Raw genomic sequence first — 17,699 nt, 5'->3', positions numbered from 1 at the left:
GGGGTGGAGGGAAAAGAAGGACTGGTTTCAGCAGAGAAGGTGATGGATGCCTGGGGAAGGCGGCACACTATATCCTGGGCCAGGGAGCTCAGAGCGCTGTAATAAAGACGAAGTGCTGGGTGGAATGGGAGTACACTGTGGGAGATGACTGGTGGGGATACAGGCAGAGGAGGGGAGGGGAGTGAGGGGGCCAAGCCTAGCGGTGGCGGTTGGCAGAGTGAGAGCGGTGGTGCTGATGTAAGTAGACAGCGATGCCCCAAGTCAGAAACCTGGAGCCCTGGGAACTCTATGGGAAATGAGACCAACCCTCGCAGCAATGGGGTGAGTAAGCACGAGGGTGGAGTGTAGGTGTGTGCACGGAATCTTAGAGCTGGAAGGGATCTTCAGTGTCATTTAGTTCCACCTCCCAGCCAAGGAATCTTTCAGTCTTCCACTGACCAACTGAGGACACTCAACTCTACTTGGACACCTCAAGGTACGGGGAGCTCACTCCCTTCAAGGGAGGCTCATCCAATAGAGGTGCTCGAGCCTCCAAGACGGCCTGGATAGGCCCGGCGCCCCGACCTTGGCCCTGTTGAATGGACTGGCCTCCACTCGGCGGCGGCACCTGGCGGGGGTGGCGGGTGGCGTGGGGGTTGCGACGCGGATGGGCCGGCGCTGCTGTCCCCAGCCCCAGTGCTGAGGCAGGCAGAGTGCAGTGGGCTCTGGTGGAGGTCGGGAGAACTGCAGGGCGAAAGCCGCCGGGGGCTCCGCGCGCTGCCGGGGGGGAGGCACTTGACACCGGCCGCGGGAGGAGGGGCCGCTGTCCCTGCGGCCAGTGCTGGATGCGGGGACCCAGCGCAGAGGCAGCGCCAGGTAGCGGGGCGCCCCGCGCAGGGTCGGGCCGGGGGGGTGGTGAGGGCTGCCGCAGGCCCCCGGCGGAGTGGCCGGGAGAAGCGGCCGAGGCGGGGAGCCCGGGCCCTGCGCAGGGTCGCGGCGCTGCCGGGTCCGGCTCTCCGACCTGCAGCGTGCGGGGACCCCCAGCGGGGACGTAGGGGCCGGGAAGTCGGGCCGAGGGCGCTAGGACCGGCCGCGCGCCCAGGCCGCTCCCGCCGCGGCGCCCCGGGGCCCCCAAGTCGGCGCTGCCTCGCGGGCCGGCTCCGCAGCGCCGGGGCCGGGGCCAGCGCGGCCGCGGGGGGCGAGCAGCGGGCGGAGGCCTGGGCCCGCGGGCGGCCGGAGGGAGGGAAGGAGGAAGGCGGAGAGAAGGGGTGGGAGGGGGGGGGACCCGGCGGAGGAGGCGGAGAGAGGGAGCGCGACAGCGAGCGGAGGGAGGGAGCGAGCGAGCGAGGCAGGCAGGCGGGCCGGGAGGGAGGGAGGGAGGGCGCGCGGGCGGCGGCGGCGGCGGCGGCGGCGGCGAGAGCAGAGGACGAGCCGGGACGCGGCGCCGCGGCACTAGGGCGCGCAGCCGGGCCGGCCCGACCCCACCGGCCACACGGTAATGAGCGCCGCTGCTGGCGGCCCGGGAGGCCGGCCCGGAGGCGGGCGGGGAGGAGGGTAGCCGGGCGGGGGGCACGGTGGCGGGCAGTGCCCGGCTCGGGGCACGCTCCCGGACCCCCGCAACTCGGCGCCGGGCGCTCGCGGGGCCAGGGCTGCGGGCGGCGACGGCGGGCCGGGCTGGCCAGGGCGGCGCGGGGGATTGGAGGGTTTGTTTATGTCCCCGCGGGCTCGCCAGGCGCCCCCTCCCGTCCCGCCCGCTCCCGGCGCGGAGCCCCCTCCGCGCCCCCGCCCGGCTCCGGGCTCAAGTTCAAGTCTATACAATGCCGCCGGGGGCCCCCCTCCGCCGCCGGCCTCAGCCTCGGTGCCCGGCTAGGCGCTGCCGCAGGGGCCCCGGCCTGGCCGCCCCCGCCTTCCGGGCCCTGCCTGCCCCCGCCCCGGGGCCCAGCCTGGGGCCTGAGGCCGGGGCGCTGGAGGGCGCGGACCCCGACCCGGAATAATCGGCTCCCGCCGCGGCCCGCAGGGAGCGGGGGAGGGGGGCGGGGGCCGGGCCCCGCGCAGGCTCCGCGGCGGCGGCAGAAAATGGCAGCCTGGCACGACCCGGCCCCCCGCCCCTCCCCCCCGGCTCCAGGCCCTCCTCGGCCCGGCGGGGCGGGGGGACCCGGGAGGCCCCCGGGGGGCGGGCCGAGGGGTGATCGGGGGGCCGGGCCGGGGAGCGCTGCGCAGCGATCTTCCTCCGGCCACCTGTGGCTGGGGGTGCGGGGTGCCAGCGGATCTGGGAGGGGCGGCGGGGGTGGGGAGAGTGCCAGTTGGGGGGCACACCTCTCCGCGGAGAGTCGAGCGGCGCGCGCGCGGGGCGGGGGGGGGGGGGCGGACGTCGTGCCTGGCTCCTCCCTGCCCCCGCCGCTGGCCGTGGGAGCCGGGGCGGCGGCGGCGGCGGCGGCGGTGGCGGTGGCGGTGGCGGCGCCGCAGTGTGGGGGCGGGGCGGGGGCGGGCGAAGATCCCGGACCCGGGCCGCGGGGACCGGAAAACGCAGGGGGTGGGAGCCTCGGGGCCGGGGCCCGGGGCGTTGCGGGCGGGGGCGCCCAGGGTCACCTCCTGCAGCAGCACCCACCCGCCTGCACACACTCACACGCACGCGGACACACTCACGCACACGCACCCCCGCTGGGCCGGTGCAGACGTGTCCTTGAAAGCTTCGCATCTGCACGGTGAAGGACGAGGCCTCGCCGAGGCTGCGGCTCGGGGTCTTCGGCCCCCACGTCCCAGTGCCCCGGGAGACCCCAAGCTTCGGAGCCGCAGGCGGCTTCGGGCCGTGTCCCGCCCTCACCCCAGCTCCCCTCCCCCAGGCCGCCCTGCCCTCCCTCCCCCTCGGCTCCGAAGGGGCTGGCCGGAGTCCAGGGCCCGCCCCCGGCCTCCCCCAGCCCCCCGTCGCTGGGGCCCGCGGCCCTCGGGCTGCCAAACTGCATTTCGCTTTCCTGGAGCTTCCCTTCTTGGGGCACCCACTCCCTTCCCTCTCCCCCCCGTCCCCCCAGCCCCTGTTATTTCCCCCTTTTCTCTTCATCCCTTCCGTCCTTCTTTCTCTCTCTACTGCAAAGCCAGTTGAGTAGGTGTTGGCGCCTTGGGTGGGGAGTGAGGGGCTTGCTGGTTCTCAGGGGCTCTCTCCCCCACTCCCCCCCAACCCCCCGGCTCGCGAAGGGGAGCCCCCTGTGGCTGCACCTTGACCCAAGATGGCGTCTTGCACCCAGCTGGGCAGCTCTGGCCTGCGTCAGGCGGGGAGGAAGGGCCCGGGGCCCCGAAGCCACACAACTCGACCCACTCCCAAACCAGCAGGGACAGGAGGCTGCGGGAGAGGAGCCGGCCGCCCTGTGACCCAGCTTGCCCCTCGCTGCCGTGCCCAGAGACTGCCATCAGCATCCCTGGGGGACAGTTCCGTCTTCATGTTTCAGCCGGGGCTGCCAGCGGCTGAACCAGGCCTCCTGGGCTGGCGGGCTGAGAAGGGATCCTGGGATCAGGTGCTGCTCCGCTGTGCCTGCTCCCTCCCGGCAGATGTGACAGCTGCAGCCGAGGGAGCTTTTCTCCTTGGGCGATGCCTGGAGTGCTAAGACTGGCCTGTGGGATTTGGGGAGCCCAGCTGTCAGGCGGACCCTCCTTGGGCCATCCCCGGGGCTGGCCGGGGCTGGCCGGGGCTGGTCTCCTGCTTGGTTTCCTGAGCTGCCTGGGTTAGGAGGCTTGGGTTGTTAGGAGTTCTTGCTAGGTTTCTGGGACAAGGTGGTCCCCCTCTGCCTCCAGGTCCCACTGAGGCCCTGGTTGGGCTGTTTGACAGGCAACTCTGTGAAAAGTGTGAGTCTTGTGTGCGTGTGTGTGCATGTGTGCACATGTGCCGCACGCAGGCAGGGGCCCAGGCAAACCTGTGCAGCGGGTCTGGCACCTGCCTGCCTCCCTTCCCTGGGCCCCACTCCTCTGGGCCCTGGCTTCCTCTCCAGCTTCTTGTCCAGGTCCTTGGGCCTGTCTTCAGCTCCTCATCAAATGCACAGTTCCTGGCCCTGATGGACCGAGGCTCTCCTTGTCCTCCTTCCCAGGCTACGGACCCGCAATAGGAAACCAGCCTTCGAAAAGGTGAATTCCTTCTCAAATTCAAGGAGTGTCAGTTTCACTGTGCAAGGGCTCCTCCCCTCCTCCCCCTACTCCCCAAGCACTGGAGAAGCAGAGGAGAGGATAACCACGGCCATGTGTCAGGGTGTCTGTGGACAAGATTCTTCTGTAGGGTGGGGGTTGGACTGCAGCTTGAAGGGTCATTCCAGCTTTTAAATTCTATGGCTCTGATTCCAGTGGTGGAGTTTCAGACCCAGGAAGGGGGGTGGGATGGTCTTATTTCCACCACACAGGGATAATCAGGAAGGACTTCTCAGGAGAGGAGGTCTGAGTGAGAGCGGGGCCTCCTGAGGGGTGGGTCTTTGAAGGGAGCTGGTGGTGTGAAGGGTGGGGGCCCTTCAGGAAACAGGTCGGTCACATCTGACTCCACAAAGGGTGTAAAAGTTTAGCCTCTGGTTAAGCCCTCACATGTGTGTGTCCTTTTGTAGGTTTACGTGGGCATTTGTGTGTGTGTGTGCACAATTTCTGAGATTTCCTCCCTGAGTCAAGTTTGCAGTGAGCATCTGAGTTTGTTGTGGATCTTCTTCAGGCTGAAACTCCAAACCTTCTCATCCTTTCTTGGTTTCTCTGGGGACCAGCCCCCATCCCAGAACCCACCCAGAGTCACCTCATTAGAACAAGAGATGCTCCTAGTTTCATGCCAGTGGTCCTCTGAAAAAGCCTGCAAGGAAGACAGGACAAGCTATAAAATCCTGGCCTGGGATGACCTGGCTGGGAAGAAGCAGGGCCAGAGCTACCCTCTGGGGAGCTTAGACTGCCTCCTGCTCCAGCTCTCCTGGTCTGCTACACTCCATGTCAGTCTCGCCTCTTGGTTCATAGTCTCCACGGGACAGGACTCTTGCCCTGGCCACCTCTGGGTCCCCTTGGTCATTTTGTGGAGCTTCCAAGGTGTCTCCTGGATAGTGGGGAAACTTGCTGCACATCTGTGTTTGCGTCCCCGTCCTCTCCCTAGCTGCACGGCTGGTGGCTGGGCTCTGTTCTTCTTGCTTCTGCTCCGCCTTCCCCAAATAGTCACTGCCTACTTAGGCTCCTTAGGCTCAAGCCCCCCTGAAAAACCCAGATTCTTTTTCAGCGTGAGCCAGGACTCCATCAAGGCTCCTGTTTTTTTGGGAGCCAGATAGAAAGGGGACTCTGAGAGCAGTGTTGCCAGCTCTCTAATGGGTGAGTTAAAAATAGACCACCCTCTCCCCATCCTCTGCCTGAAATGTTACCATTAGAATCCAAGCCCTAGAATTTAGGGTTGAAAGACAACTTGAAGCTCTGAGAGCACTTGGAGCTGGGTTGGGGGCTGTTTGGGTGGGGAGCCAGGCCCGGTTTCTTCCAGGGTTGGCAGCACTACCCAGAGCCCGAGGCCAGAAGGGCCAACTGCCTGCTCATCACATGCTCCCCTCACTTAGCACTTCCTGCCACCTTCTGCTCTCTTGATCCTGGGGTCCCTGTCTTGGTGCCCAGGTCCCCTTGCCCAGTCCCATGCCCCACTGATAGTTAAGTGTCTCTGGCCTTCTGCTTGGAAACAGGCAACAGTCAGGACCAAGGAATGGCCTGTAGGAATTGTTTCCACTTCCCTTTTGGTGTTTAGTGGAGAGTAGCGTGCTTGGAGGCTGGGCATCTCTGTGGGCCTATGTGCTTTGTTGCTGCTGAGCAGGGCTTTAGTAGTAAACCAAAGGTGCCAGATTCCTTTCCACTCAAATCTTAAAGGCTCATTTTCAGGCATTTCTCTCTTTGACTCTTTTTCCTAAAAAAAAAAAAAAAAAAAAACACAACAAACAACCTACCAGATCTGAGATTCATGCAGTGTCAGAGATTTGCATGTGTGTCCCTTGGCTAAGTGTGTGGGCAAGACAGGGTGTGGTGCACGTGTATCTCTGTGCATATTTCTGTGTACGCAGTGTGCAGCTGCGTGGGGACAGAGACTTGCTTCAACATGAGCCTGTCTGAGGCAGCCCAAGTGAGGGCCCTGGAGTTGGAGGGAACTGCATTCAGCTTCCAACAAGCGCAACTTCTTCGACCCTCCATTTCCTCACCTGTGACATGGAAATGAGACCAGGCTCTATGCACAGGTTGTTGGAAGGATTAAACGAGATAATGCCCATCGCCCTTGGCCGAGTGCAGGCGCTCAGCATGACTATCATCATCAGGGTAGTTCGCGTGGCTTGGTGCTGCAGGACTCTGGGAAGTCTTGTCCACCTTCCCGTCTCTGTGTGCAAAATCTTGGACAGATGAGGAAAGTGCTGGTTCTGATTGAAACGTCTTCAGAGGTGGGAGGCTCCTCAGCACCATTTAGCAATCCTTCCAGAGTTTAGCAGATCACAGTCAACAGGTTGTCTTTGTATCCACCTACAGTCCCTCACGCTAGTTTCAGCTCTTTATTCGGATTCTGTCTCAAGTGCAGCCTGTTTACTTCCATGTCCCAGAGACTTGCTGAGCATTTCCTGTGGGCCAGACCCTGTGCTGGGCTTTGAGAGGGTACATGGGGAGTTTAGGGTGTGCCCAGCTAATGAATGGCCACAGACCAAGGTCAAGGGAGAGGAAGACAAAACACTCAAAGGACAGTGAGGTGACAACCAACTGGAGAGATCAGGGAAGACTTCTTGGAGGAGGTGGCACCTGTGATGAGCCTCTGAGCACAGAGATGGGGCTTCCTGACCAAGGAGAGGAAGCCAGGCTGCATGGCATAAGGTGGCTGGAGTGTGGCGGAGACTCTGGGGCAGTGAGTGGGGCCTCCGTGTGCTGGAGGCCAGCCTGAGGCCCCATGCTGATTTGAGGGGAGTGGGCCCCTGTGCCCTGTAGCGCCGGCGTGGCCCGTGGAGACTCACTTCGAACTTCCCTGCTTGTGGTGGCTCTTCAGGGTGGTGGAGAAGAGCAAGGAACGAAAGGGAGGGAGGGGAAGGGGCCAGCTGAGCTCGTTTGGTGTAGGATCTTGATGATTCCTTTATGTTCTGTAGACTGAAGCTTAAGAGCTCAGACTCAGGGAAACAGAGCAGGGTTTAAATTACAGCAACCTCTGGGTGTCGCGGCAATTAAGGGGAACACCAGCGGGGCTGTGTCTCTGTCAGTGATGGCAACATGATGTGAATGGGCGGCAGGAGGGTCCCTGAGCTGGCCTCCTAGGGGTCTCTGGATCTGGTTTTGGCACCCCCTGCCCCAGGCTGAGGCATTGCAGCACCCACATCATTCTTGTAAGGGGCCAAGAGCACAGGGAAGGGGAAGGGGGGACAGCAGACCCTGACTCTGCCCTGCTCTCTTCCCTCCCTCCTCCACATGCAGCGGAACTGAGCCCCCCACCTGGAGGAGGGATGCCCCTAGGTGTGACTGGCAGTGCCTGGCAGCCCCAGCAAGGACAGCCAGTGGACAGGGCCCGCCAGGCCACATCTCCCTTGCTGATCACATCGCAGGCCTGCTTGTCTGGAGAACAGAGGCTGGGGGAGGAGGTGTGGGCGCCCGGGGCTTTCCTAGCCGAATCCCAGCAGGGAATGTAAATTTTTTTTTTCAACTGCAGCTCTGCATTGCCCATTTCCATCCTGCTCTGGTCCCCCCCACCCCACCCCACCCCAGCAGGGAATGCAAATTTGTTTTTCAACTGCTGCTCTGCATTGCCCATTTCCATCCTGCTCTGGTTCTCCCCGCCCCCCCAACCTCCAGGATTTCCCAGCCTTATTTACATCTATAAGCAGGTTCCTATTTTCTCTTTCCTGAGGTCATGGCCCTGCTCACTGTCATCCCTATTGATCTTCCCTCTGTGTTTCTGTTTCAAATGTCAAGGTCATCTTTAATTCTGAGCCAGTTGTTGGATGCCCCGTCTGGGTGCACAGAGGGGATGAGGACCATCTCACAGCTCGTAATGGGACGGCTGGAACTTGGGTGTCCTGGCCGCTAATCAGGTGCTCTTCCTGCTGTGCTAGGTAGATGGATCCTGGGGTCAGTGCAGAAGGTGTTCTAGAGCTAGTAGATCAGCTCCATCCTGGGGTGCCTGGTGCTTCTTACTTCGAAAGGTTAAAAGATGCTCAGAAGGACGTTACGGGATGGTGGGGTCAGATCTGTAGTTGACTGAGCTGTGCGTTGGATGTGGGCTCTGTCGTGGTGAATGCCCAGGAACACCTGAGCTGGGGGGCTGGGAGCTTGCCTTCCCTCAGAGTTTCCCCAGAGGACCCAGGGAGGGGCAGGCGAGGCGAGGGTGCTTGGACCCATGCCAGGCAACTGAGATCCGCCAGCATAGCAGAACCTGTTGGCAGAGGGCTTCTTGAAAGCATGGTCCTGTGTGATTTATTTTGTAGACTCTGAAAGGGTACTAAGTTAATGGATAAAAGGGGATCTAGTCAGATTCTTCCAAAGCCTTTGAAATGGGATACTCAATGTGTCTATTCTGACATGTTGGATGTCCATGATATGGTGTGGGGTCACCCCCACAAACAGCGTGCAGAGTCTGATCTCATTTTTGTAAAGTTCCTTTAAAATGTATACCAGTATGCACACTTAGAGGCTAGCGCTTGCTTAGAAAAAAGTCGTTCTAGAAGGATCACCCAGCAAGCGTGTCAGCATTTTGGTTATACACTTTATACACTTTTGTAACCTTTGCAACAACGTAAAGGCACGTGCATTCCTTTCTTAATGACTACAGCAAAAATAAAACCACACTTTCGAAGCTTCTGGATAAGAACTTGAAAAAAATTTGAGTCACCCTTAGGCTGGAAGGGTGGGCCCTTTTATAATGAATGTGAAACTGGCTTGGAGAGTGACAGCACAGGGTGGAGCTACTCAGGTACTTGTATTTTCTGGAAAGGTTGCAGGGAGATTTATTGCAGACCCTGAGGTCTCCAAGCGAAGGCTGGACTGGTTGGGGTTGGGTGAGAGCAGAAAACAGGCAGCTGGCAGCACCCCAGTTCACGTCGGGGCTGCAGACCAAGTTCACTTTAGAGGATAGGGACGGGAACCTCTCAGATCTGACCAGGATGACAAACTCATCATTGAGGATCTTCAGTCTGGTTGCTCTTGTGACCCAAATGGTCCCGGTGTGGACCTCAGGTGACCCAGCCCTGGCGTAGCCTGGGGAGCCACATGCAGGGAGGACAAGATGGTGCTTCAGGAGGCCCCACCAGGGGCAGAGGGGAGGCCTGGGAAGCTCGGCTGGCATGTGGGCTCAAGCTGTGCCTGACTCTGATCTGAAGGCCCAGGAGCAGGTGGCAGTGACCCAGGTGACAGGGGGGAGAGGTGAGGAGGGGCAAATACAAATTCCTCTGCTGGTTGCTTGGCAACAGCACCCACCTCCCCCTTCCACAATCAGGTCGCCCAGTCCCGGGCCATGGGTGCCAACTTGGAGCTTGCTTTGCCCCCTGAGGCTGCCCTTGTTAAAGACTGGAGAAAGGGTATGTGGACTTCTCCAGCCCCGCCCCACCCCGCCTCTGGAGTGAGGCTGGAAGATAAATAAAAGGACCATTAGCATCAGCATGGAAGCAAACCAGTCCCTCTGTGGACTGCCCCTTGTCCCAGGCTGCCAGGGGACAGATGTGCAGGGCACAGAAGTGACCAGAGGGCAGGCAGACCTTGATTTGCATCTCAGCCCTGCTACTCCTACGGTAACTGAGAGACCTAAAGGTCTCTGAGCTGGGTGTTTAATCTGTGAATCAGGACTGAGAGGAGCATCTGCCTCTTACTGGCATTGCTTGAATCTAATGAAATATTGTGTGACGATGCCAGCACTGTGCCCGGCGCATAGTAGGTACTCAGGTGGTGTGCATTCCTTTTCTCTTAATTGGGTCATGACTGGGGTCCATCTGGGGACTGGGCGAAATGACCCCTTTGAAGGCCCTCTTGTCTTCCAAGACCCCACACGTGTTGTCTGTCATCCTCATCACCCCTGAGGGGTTGCATGGCCTCTGTCTCCTCTGTAAAGCCCAGATTTGGCTGGTTGATCTCCAGCCCTGGGCATCTCATCTCTGGGCCTTTAATTTTGATGTACTTCGGTCAGTTTCTTGAGACTCCATGCCCACCAGGAACCAAGCAGGTTCCTCAAGCCCCGGGCCCTCTCCCTTCCTGCCCTCTGCTCTCTTTGGGTCCAGAGCAGGCAGTGGCCTCTGCTCTGGTTGCTGGGCCTGCTGGCAGGGCCAGCTCTGCCCCCTGGCCCACAGGCATGGGAGGGTCTAGACCGCAGCCGGGCCTGGCAGCTGGCGCACAGCAGTGCTCCCTAATGGTTTTATTACCAGCAACAATGTGGTGCTTGTTGCCATCCTCTCCCAGGCCTGTGGTTCCCAGCCCAACTAGCGGTGACCTGAGGGCCTGCCTGGTACTGGCAGCTCAGCTGGGAAGCCCAGTGGGGCAGGGCAGTCGTCTCTGCGCTTTCTCTGGTTAACACCCTCTGTGTAGCCTGGACTCTGAGATGATACGGTGAGAGACCGGGGCCCCGACTCAACAGGCCTGGCAGCTCTTAAGTTTTCTCTCCAGAGGCTCCTTGTTTCAGATCCACAAATAACGTTTGTTTATTCATTTACTAAAGACCTACTATGTGTCAGGCACTGGCTACAAAAATATAAAGAGGACTGAGCCGGTCCTCAGGGTGTCCGCAGCGGAGGCGAGAGTCTGGCAAGGTGACCATTACGTCATAGGTGGGTGGAGAGAGCTCTGCGGCGTGTGCCCAGGGCATTCCATGAGCTCAGAGAAGGGACATCTCAGGCAAGTGGGGAGGGAAGATCCGAGAAGGGTTTCTTAAGGAGGTGAGGCTGGAGCCGAGTCTTGAAGGGTGGACAGCAGTTGGCCGAGTGGTCCAGGGCATTTTCTCCCCTGGTGCAGCAAGAGTGAAGGGTGATGGGAACCATGGGATGTGAGGCTGGGAGGGCCGAGCAGAGCTGGACAGAAGGCTGGGATGTTACCCATCAATAAGCATTGGGCTTGGAGTACCATGCTTGTATTTGTGTATCAGAAAGATGGTCCAGGGGCATCAGGGAGGAGAAATTCGGCAGCTGAGGCTGGGGACAGATTGACCAGGCAGAAGGCTGGTGTAGGAATCCAGGGGAGCAGCAGTGCAGGCACGGAGGAGGAGGAGGAGGGCTGTTCTGTGAGGTATTTAGGTGGGAGTGGCTGGGCGATGGAGAGGGTGAGGGAGCTGCCTCAGCCAGCCTGGTGGGCAGGGGCGGGGGTGCCATCCATTCAGAGGATGCGGGTGGAGGGAGTCTAGGAGAGATCTAGGAGTACTTCCCATGGGAGGCGGGGCTGGAGTTGGGACTTGAGGGCGGTGCTTAGGATTTATGCAGCTGGAGGCTGGGCTGAGCCAGGAAGGTGAGAGAGGCCTGGATGTGGGGGGGCCCAGGGAGGTGCAGTGTCCGGCTGATGCATTAGAAAGGCAGGTGCGTTTTTCTCCGTAACTGATAGCCATCCTTCTAGATTTTTGAGGATGCAAGTGACTTAACCAGGAGTTTGTACCACATGCACTGGGGATCCTGACGTTGGGGGCCTTGAGCTGGGGCTTCTGCTTCTCAGGAGCTCCCCCAAATGATGAGCTGCAAGGCCTAGACCCTGTTCTTCAACTCCCACTGCACCTGGAGGGAGTTGTCATCAGCCCCTGGAGTTGCAAAGTTGACATCCACCCTCCATTCAGAGGCAGGTCTGCCAAGGTAGGAGGGAAGAAGATGGTGTCTCTGCAGTGCTTGTAGTGTTTGTTTGCAGTGTCGGTTAGCACACAGAAAAGAAACAAAAACTGTTTCTCTAAAATAGAAATACGAGTCTTTTGTGTATCCTAGGAAGAGCTGTTTCTAAAGAGTTTCTAGAAAACGGCATGAGCCAGGTCAGCATCCCTGAACCTGGGCAGAGGCGGGAGGCGGCATGGCGTTGCGCCAGGGCCACCAGGCTCAGCTCTGGACAGGCGCTGGTTTCACCTCAGCCCTGCCAACTCCTAACCACGTCCCCCTCGGGTAGATCACTTAACTTCCCTTAGCCTCAGTTTTGCCTTCTGCAAAGTGGAGACCACCTCCCAGGCTTGTGTTGTTTGCTTCAAAAACCCTGCTTCTTGCACTCAACTTGCATGTTTTGTTTCATGTATCTTTTAAAAAAAATGCTCCTATAGTTGGCCTCGCAGGTGCATGAGGATCGCAGTTCAGCCGTGCCTGGCCCATGTCTGGTGCTCAGGAGGCACAACCCCTCTTCCCCTGTCTCACAGGCTGAGCCTCCTCTTGCTATTCGCCTCCCAAGAAGCCCAACCCCCAGTGGGTTTTGAGTTCCAGGTTCCTGGGAAGTTCCACTTAATCATGTTCCATTGACTCCCTTGTTCTGCAAACCTGGGTCACCCCAGTGTATCTGAAGAGCATCTGTTGAGCTCAGTGGGAATTAGGGGAGGGGGCTCAGCTCCTTTTCTCTTTTTAGTAGAGGGGAGGTGGAGGTCTGTGCAGAGTGGCTCCTGGCTGTGTGGAGAACAGAAAGCGAGGGTGGGAGAGGCTCTCACCCACTTGGGTCCTAGGTGGACCGTAGGCTGGGACCTTGCCCAGGACCTGGCTTCCTGTGCCTGGAAAAGGGCTGCAGGATCCTGGTCCATCTCTCTGGGAGATGAGTTCGGGATGACCTTGGCCTGAACAGTGAGGCCAGCTTCCCAGGAAGCGGGCACACGTGGTGGCCATTGGGCACACGTGGTGGCCTGTAACATGCAGCCACGCCCACGGGGAAAGTTTTGAAGCATCTGTGCCTTGCAGAGGAGGCTCTGGCGGGGGTGGGGGAAGGTGGGTTCTCAGCAGGGGCTCCTGTGGTGGTGACGTTGGCAAGAAGGCCAATCAGGCTGTCTCTGCCTGGGGGTGGGGTGGGTGGGGACCACTGACAATTCGAGGGTGGGAACCAGAGTTTCTCTGGTTAGTACAGACCTGCTCTTTCTTCCCTGTCACAGGGGGAGCGGGGTTTGTGTGGACCGAGGGTGTGGTGGTGTCATCACATGAAATGTAGAGCATAATTAATCTAGCATACCCTTAATGGTATGCATAATTGTGCTGCCTGGTAATTAGGTGTAAATGGTAAGCAGTTCACATAAATGTTTTTGTAATTGGTATTAATTTTGCAGAGGCAAACTAAGTTTATGTGGTTTCCCCCTTCTTGCTCTGTTAGTTTTCTAGCACAGGCAATTCCTAGCTCTTGGAGGAATTCTATTGCAAATGTTTGTTTATAGGGCCATGTTTTGTATTTTCTCTCAGAACAATGTTATGAATGGTTATGAGGTTCCCAAGCTGGTTTCCAAATGCCTCTTTGGCCCGCACTTTAGGTGAAATGTGTGATGCATGTGTGGGGAGGCCTCGCCGGGAATCCTCCTGCTCCAGGTTCCCGGAGCCTGTGTGTGTGTGTGTGTGTGCGCTCACAAGCATGCATACGTGTCTTTCTGCATGTGTCTATGTGTGAGTCTGTGTCTCAGTGTGTGCCTGTGACACCTCAGGTGACGGTGGCAGGTTAAGGGTGCTGGAAAAGATGTTATTTATTCTGGTTGCAAAGGTCTTTGCACTGGGGGATTAGGGGAAGCCGTGCAGCATTAGCCGGGAGAGAGCACTCTGGGTCAGGCCACAGCAGCTGTGTAGGAGCCATTCTTGGGCGTGGTGTGAAGTAGGAGTCTAGGTTTCCTAAGGACACTTCACTGGCTTTACCCCCTAATTAATAACATGGGTTTTTTTTAATGAATATTTATTAAGTGCCTACCATGCTCCAGGTATCATGTTGAACATTCGATTCAGATTCTCTCATATCTTAAAACAGAATCAGGAGGCAGGGACTCTTATTCACCCCATTGTGCAGGTTGGTAAAGTGAGGCCCGCGTCTGAGTGGCAGAGGTTTGAGGTGGGTTCTGGCTGAGCCCTCGTAGGGCTGAGCTGCACCAGGGGTGGCTGTGCCGCCCGGAATCCTGGGCTCTTCGTCCTTCCCTTGGCTCCCCACCCCTGCCCCTCTACAAGTGGTTTGGTCTGGGTTGGGGCAGAGGGTAGGAGAAAGGAAACAAGGGTGCAATGGGTGGTTCTGGCAGTCGCGGACTCTCTTTCCCGCCTTCCCTGGGTGGGAAGGGGCCGTGCCCCAGCAGCGGCTCCCAGACCCTGAAGGCCCTCTGGGGGACCTCCTGGTTTGGGCCTGGGAGGAGAGGGTCTGCTGGCTGGCCTGGGAGGAGTGTGACAAAGTGCGGGCGGGCAAGCATCCATCACATGGGTGGTGTGGGGAGAGAATGGTCACAGGCAAGCTGGGGACCAGCCTCCAAGGGCCTGAGTACAGGGAGGCCAGCTCCCCCTACTTCCCATGGTTCACAGACACGCTGACCCAGGTGCCTCCCGACCCCGTGTGCCCTGGACATCTGGGGTTGGTGGGGCCACACTGATCCAGGTGCCTCCCGACCCCATATGCCCTGAGCATCTTGGGGCTGGTGGGGCCCGTAAACCCCACAGGAGGCATATGCCCTGGCCTAGGGCAGGTGGAGCGGGGGCCTTCTCGGCACAGTGCCTTGGGGAGCTCTGCCAAGCGACCCCTAGAGTGGAGGTTGCGGGGGTTCACTCTAGGCACCGCAGCACTGTGCTGGATGTTGTAGCTGCCTAGGAGTGATTTCACACAGTCCTCTCGGCCTCAAGGGTCCCCCGGACCAGGGAGGATGGGAGGGGTGGGTGGCGGAAGCGCAAGGTGCAGGGCAGGACTCTGACCTCATGTGTTTAGGAAAACATGCACATCCGTCCGCACGTGAGACACTAAATGACCACACAGCAAACTGATTAAAGACCCCTGGGTGGATGGTTGAGGAGAGGCTATAGGGGGTGGAGGTGCTGAGGGATGGAGGAGAAGGGGCCTGGGGGGACTCTCTGGGAGGAGCCCACCCCCCCTACCCCCGGAGGAGAGAACGATGTGAGTGTTGACACAAGTGTGTGGGAACAGGGGATGTGAGCCCGGGGCCTGGAATGATGGAGTCCGCTAGGCGAGGTGGGGGCCAGGTTAGAGCGATAGGCTGAGGTCAAACTTGGCGAGCCAGCAGTGTAGACCAGACCCGAGTTTAGATTTTACGGTATGTGAAAATCACTGGCATCAGAGGGTTTTTTAAAAATAACAGCTTTGTCAGGATATAATTCACATACCATATAGTTCACCCTTTTAAAGTGTATGATTCGATGGTTTTTAGTACATTCACAGAGTTGGGCAACCATCACCACAATCAATTTCAGAACATTTTCATCAGGCATCATAGGTTTTGATTGAGGAAGCCATGTGTGGAGAATCTTTGCTGAGAGGCTGGGGTGGGAGGGAGAGCGATGGCAGTCGGCGTTCCAAGATAACTGCCAAGGTCTAGACCTGTGGTTCCCGGGGGCCGGGAGGGCAGAGATGGGGATAGGGGCCTGAGGGTCAGGTGCCTGGTGCAGTGTGGGGCTGGAAGGAGGAGGCAGGATCTCAGTTCTCCCTGGGGCGGGTTTTGGGTTTTGACAGCTAAGGGTAAGGTGCTGCCACTTCCACACAGAGGAAACCAGAGGAAACATGAAGCCTCTGGTTCGTGAAGAGTAGGATCTTAGGTAACTGCAAGAGATCCAGGTGGGGGTGTCCAGAGAATAAAGATGTAGGCCTTGCAGTAGGAGGTCTGCGCTCACTGAAGACCTTAGTGGAGGAGAATTTCAAGTACAGCTGGAGCCGAGTGTGACCTGAGGGTGTGCCCGCTGTGCAGTAGTGGGAACAAGACCCCAGCCAGCTCAGGAGACGGAGCGGAGGGCCTGAGGGCCAAGAGCATAGAGCCAAGTGGGGAGAGAGAGCCGGAGAGTCCCCTTGCTTGTGAACCTGCAGCAGCAGAGGTCTCCTGTTCACCCAGGGCCCAGCCCGGCAATGACACTCAGTAAGTGATTGCTGAGTGAGTGCTTGAAGCCGAGAATGACTAGCTGGCAAGGAGGCTGAATTGAGCTCAAAGATGCCAAGGATAGAAAAAAGGCCCTTTGAGGCCGTGGGTGACTATATCTGTCAGGGTCAATTCAGGAGACAGAAACCACATAGTGATTTGAACAGGAAAGGTTTAATATAAAGACTTATTAACCATAACGGGATTGGTTATCGAAAGATTGACCAGTAAGAAGTAAAGAGAACTGCAAAGGACACAGAAGTAGCATTTATGAGAACAGCCACTACACCTAAGGCAGCCACACAGTGCCCAAGGTAGAGGCCCCCAGGGTTGAAATCCTGACCGTGATGGAAAGGGCATGGCCTTGGCTCCCCGGATGACAGAAAAGTCATGTGATGCCATGTTGGCACTACTCGCTAGAAATTTGTGCTGCCTGTACCCCCCCGCCCACCCCCCACCCCACCCCACCCCCACCCCCCGTTCCTAGAACTCAGTGGAAATCCATCCTTTTGGGTCCCAAGGAAAGTTGTTCATGAGGAATTATCTTGCTGGAGGCACAGTGCTGCTAAACTACCCCAAAGGAGAACTGAGTGAAGCTGCTGGCTGTTCTTGACTGTGAAGCACTGCTACAGCCAAGCACTGGAGAAGCGCCCTGGCTGCTGGAGCCGGGCACCGGAGAAGCTGTGATGGGACAGGACTGGGCGCCAGGGAGGGCACGGGGCAATAGGATCTGGCTGCAGAAGTTGTATACAGTGCAGGAATCCTCCAAGAGAGCACTCTGGCTCTAGGAGGGAAAGCACCTTCTCCTTCAGTGTCTGTGCAGTGCCCTCTACTGAGGGGGTTTGATGTCAGGCCAGCTAGCAGAGGGGACATATTTAAAGGGCCTTGCTGCATCTTCACAGAGCAGGCAGTGAAGGGTGAATCAAGTCGCTGGCACAGTCTGCTACTTCCGCTGCACAGCTTCCAGTGGCTTCCTTTTTACAGCCACGTGACTCCCCTACAACAACAGAATAGTTGTATTTCTACCTGTCAAAGCAGCTCTCCTTCTTCCTGTTCTCACCTTGTCTTCCAAATGGGGAGTCCCAGCCCTAATTGTCTCAATCACTGTCCACATGAATAATGCCTCATATTCAATTGCAGTCTCCCTGAATGTTCTGTTACCTAAAGACTAGACTGTAATTCGCAACTGAATTAACTAAATAAACTAAGTTAACTTCCAGCAACTTGTTTATAAAATAATGAGAAGATGGCGGGAAAAGAAGAAAATAGTTAACCATGTACAAATAAACACATGTCTCTATCAAGTAAATGGAAAATATGCAAAACTGCTAGAGTTCTCATTTCTGTATTTGTTCACAAGACCACGTTTGCTATCTGGCTTCCTTCTCCCATTTCTCATCGTTTAAGTTCTCTGCACTCTGCTGGGACCTCAGCAGGGCCAGCTTTTACCTGGTGGAGTGACCCAAAACCCTTGATTCTCGAAGGATCTGAATCCGTAGTTTTTCGTTAACCCTTACTTTTGGTTATGGAACTAAGGTACCTGAGAGAATCCGCTAGTTCCAGAGATTATCTTCCTGGCTTGTATGGTGTCCAGCAACCCGATTTCTCCTTGGTAACTGGGATTAGTCACTCCAGCTCATGAAGTAACTCCTTTTTGTCTGTTGATTCAGCAGCATAAGCGGCTCCCCAAAAAGTCAATGACTCGTGTTACAATGCAATCATTATTGCAGTATCCTCTTGGTGGGGGACAACACTCAGGGCCCCTAGACCC

The 17,699-nt window shown here is 58.0% G+C and overlaps 1 protein-coding gene across 9 annotated transcripts in view; it reads left to right on the top strand.

Moving 5' to 3' along the window:
• The first annotated feature begins 693 nt into the window (after positions 1-693).
• DNMT3A (DNA methyltransferase 3 alpha) overlaps positions 694-17,699 on the top strand; it is a 105,662-nt gene continuing 88,656 nt past the window's right edge. For 2 of the 9 annotated variants that reach the window (XR_006343418.1, XM_043917340.1), the window contains exon 1: positions 1,319-1,474. The gene's annotated coding sequence lies outside the window, so the exon portion shown is untranslated. Of the gene's footprint in view, positions 856-1,315; positions 1,475-2,589; positions 4,093-17,699 lie in introns of those variants that run through there. The other 7 variants (XM_043917341.1, XM_043917337.1, XM_043917343.1 and 4 more) reach the window with 7 other exon arrangements.

Source organism: Cervus elaphus, chromosome 11 (genome assembly GCF_910594005.1).
Source record: "Cervus elaphus chromosome 11, mCerEla1.1, whole genome shotgun sequence".
NCBI lineage: Eukaryota > Metazoa > Chordata > Mammalia > Artiodactyla > Cervidae > Cervus > Cervus elaphus.
This window is presented reverse-complemented; position numbering and strand designations above follow the sequence as displayed.